This window comes from Frankliniella occidentalis, unplaced genomic scaffold (assembly GCF_000697945.3).
Source record: "Frankliniella occidentalis isolate FOCC.00 unplaced genomic scaffold, Focc_3.1 Scaffold72, whole genome shotgun sequence".
Taxonomy (NCBI): Eukaryota; Metazoa; Arthropoda; class Insecta; order Thysanoptera; family Thripidae; genus Frankliniella; species Frankliniella occidentalis.
In genome coordinates, this window is record NW_026267202.1 from 838,427 (window position 1) to 841,863 (window position 3,437).

At 53.7% G+C, this 3,437-nt stretch overlaps 1 protein-coding gene across 13 annotated transcripts in view; it reads right to left on the reverse strand.

Annotated features, from left to right (window-relative positions):
* LOC113215085 (F-actin-monooxygenase Mical) overlaps positions 1-3,437 on the reverse strand; it is a 75,879-nt gene that overhangs the window by 26,550 nt on the left and 45,892 nt on the right. For all 13 annotated transcript variants that reach the window (XR_008011254.1, XR_008011261.1, XR_008011258.1 and 10 more), the window contains exon 2: positions 3,250-3,315. The gene's annotated coding sequence lies outside the window, so the exon portion shown is untranslated. The remainder of the gene's footprint in view (positions 1-3,249; positions 3,316-3,437) is intronic.

Here is a 3,437-nt window from a genome sequence, read left to right on the forward strand (position 1 = left end):
ATCAAGACTACTTTTAGACAGTCGTTTAAAAAAATAGAAAAAAATAGAAACATGAAGAAAAAGCCAAGCCTAAAAAAGAAGGGCGCTGTACTGTACATCATCCCTGTACATCTGCTGCAATTGGCAACGCACGCCGCGGCTGCGGTGGTAGATTAATGATGATGAGCTAGTTGCTTTATTTACAATAGCCCCCCCCCCTTCTCTTTCTTTTTTGCGTTCGTTCCCTCTTTCACCAATACTTTCGCATCGCCTTCTGTCTCTCTCTGTCTCGTCAGCAGCAGCGTGCGGCAGGTCGAAGACCCCACGCGTCTGTCTCTCTCTTTCTCTCTCGTCCTCTCCGCCTACTTGTTGATTGCGTCCCGCGCGCGCCCGCGTCCGCCGTCCCGCCAAGAAAAGACAGCAGCAGCCAAACAAGACTTTCGCTCTTGCATGGATAAGGTTATGCCCCCGTCACACACCACACGTGCACACGGCTGGGCCTTGACACCCCGAAACGCCTTCGTTTCACCTCAACCCTCCTCCTATCCTCCATCCTATCCTTCTCCTATCATTCGCCTCCTTCTTGTATCCTTCGCCTCCTCCTCCTACACTGTTAAAACCTCACAAAGAAAAATGCCAAATCCTTCGTAGGGTACTAAGGATTTGGAAGCTTCGTAGGGAGCAAAATACTTCGTAGGTACGAAGGATTTCGCATTTTACTTCGTAAGGTCCAATTGTGTATCATCATCATCATCATCATCATCATCATCCTCCTCCTATCCTATCCTCCTCCTATCCTATCCTCCTCCTATCCTATCCTCCTCCTATCCTATCCTCCTCCTCCTATCCTCCTCCTATCATCCTCCTATCCTATCCTCTTCCTATCCTCCTCCTATCCTTCTATCCTCCTCCTTCTCCTTAGCCAAAACACGATGCCAGCGAGACCTGTGCGTTCAGCAGGGCAAGGGCAATGAACCAGTCAAAGGCCAGCCCAGCCCATCCCAGCCGAGCCGAACCAGGTGGAACGCACCGCGCTGCTGGCTAGATGTGGTCGCCCCCCGCTCTGCCGCGCTCCCAGCCCTGCGAGGCCCTGCACTGCCCCGGGGCATAGAGATAGTCACACCTATGGAGGGCAACGCCACACGGGCCACTACTATCACTAGGGGGGCTTCTCCTCCTTCTCTTCTCTACCTACCAGCAGATACGCCCCAGACCCAGAGGCACTGGTAAGGCGACCCACAAGAGAGAAAGAAGGGCCCCCTTGGGTCGTCACGGCGTGTTGACCTCGAGGCCCTGACTGAAAGGGAGACACAGTTCAGCTCCGATTTTAGCGGCTGGAAGCAAACGCTCCAGGTTCCAAGCAGCCCTGCATTAAAAACAGAGCCAAACTCTCACCCTGCATATATAAAACCTTTCCCGCGCCCGCACAAATTTTTAAGTTTAAGTCGAGGTTCAAGTGTGCCAAGTTTAGTGGCGTCCATAGTGCACTTGAGCTCATACAACATTGACGTGCCAAACTAAGATACTTTGTTTTGCCAGTGGCTAGTCCACGGCTGGCTGAACCGCACCCACCCGAGCTCCCGAGGAGGCACTACACACATCATACAAAGTAAGGTGCCGCCTCCGGAACAGAGTCCGCAATTTTTGAGCGAAAGTGCCGCCGCGGAGCCGCGAGGCGCTCCACGGCCAAAAATATTAGCAGGCGCGGTGAGATGGGGACGCTGCTAGGCTGGGCGGCTGGGCCACTCTAAGCCAGTCTGCCTACCGCCTGCACTTGCCGTATTTCGTCTGCTGGCCGTGCCCGGGGGGACCAGGAGCGGTTCCGAAAAGAGGTTCCTGATGAGATTCCGGAAGATCTTCCGAAAGAGCGTCGACTCCAAATGTAAAGGAACAATTTTACTTCCTTGAACAAGAACGTTTCTACCGTTTCTACGCACATCCAAACCGGAAACAGGACCAAAACTGGCAAAAGTGCGTGCAAGTTCAAACAATTTGACCAGTTTCGGTTCAGCTTCCGGTTTGTATGAGCACAACGAAGTTTCCCTTCGGAAGACAAAATTCCGTTCCTTCACATTTAGAGTAAATTATTTAAGAAGGTACGGAAGAGGTTACGAAGGAGGTTCGGGGCAAGAGGATCCAGGTATAGAAGCTCCAAGTGGGGGCTCCGAGAGGGGCACGGCAGCCCCGGACTGGCCCTGGTTGAACAGGTGGGAAACCGCGACCCGAACGGGCCCCAGGCGAAAAGGTATCTTTTTGGGCCCCTTGAGGGCAAAAAGGTATCTTTTGGAGCCCTTTGAGGGCAAAAAAGGTATCTATTGGGGCTCCTTGAGGGCAAAAAGGTATCTTTTGGGGCCCCTCGGAGCAATTTCCCGACTGGGCCCCTAGACCCCTAGTCCGTGGCTGGGGCACGGTCCGGAGCAAATTAGCGGACAAGACTAGCCGGCTAGAGCCGAGGCTAGAGCGTTGGAGCGGGCCGGGCTGGCAGGCCCTGCAACGGGTCTCCAGCAGCGGAGCCTCCGAGCGCCTCCGAGCCCTGCCGGACCAGCAGCTCCAGGAGCGCGGGGGGCCCGCTGCTACGCCATCAAAATGAGAACAGAAATTAGTCCCTTGGGCTCGGCCGTTCTCTAAAAGACACTCTGCGCTACATGCATACGGCCGTCTAGAAGTAACAACAGCATTTCCAAACACGGGGCGCGGAATAGTTTTACTGTTGCAACTTTTTTTTTTATGCTGCTGCTGCAGATAAAAGGCAGGACCGTGGCAGAGCTTTTGCTAGCGAGAGAGAAAGAGAGAGGCACTAGAGAGGGTGAGCAGGAGGAAGAGGAGGAGATAGAGAGACGGTGGTCTGGCTGCGATGGAGAGGGCAAGGGGAGGGGATGGTGTCTCACCTTGACCATCAGCCCACAGGAGAAAGGCGCAGCGGTCCGCACCGCGCGCCACCTACGGACCCCACCGACCCCACCTCGCCCCGCGCGCACCTATGGGTGTCACTGACAACCTCTTTCGCTCTCTCTGTCTTTCCGTCTCTCTGTGTCTCTAAAGCCTTCCCGAGCTGATCTAAAACCACGTCCTCCTCATACGTCATATGCCATCTTTCCGTTTTCATTTGAAATTATCCGCCGTTTAAAAATGGGACGTTGAGTCGTGATTTCTTTCCCGCCCTCGTCTTCCTTCCTCCTGAACCGTCCTGGACCCATCGAAACCGCAAGTTTTTCCCACGGTTGTAATCTGCCAGGCCGTCCAGAACCCGCACAGACCAGTTGTACTCACCCCTACGGGCTGCACACCGCTGCTAGCTGGTCTACCACTGGTCGGATCTGGCCATCCTCTCCGGCCCTGGAGAAGAACAATAAGAGCACACTGTCAGAAAATAACACTGGTTCGAGTGATCAATAAGCTGAAAAAAAGGGGGGAAAAGCAAACAAATTACAGCTAAAAATATATTTGTATATATAGAA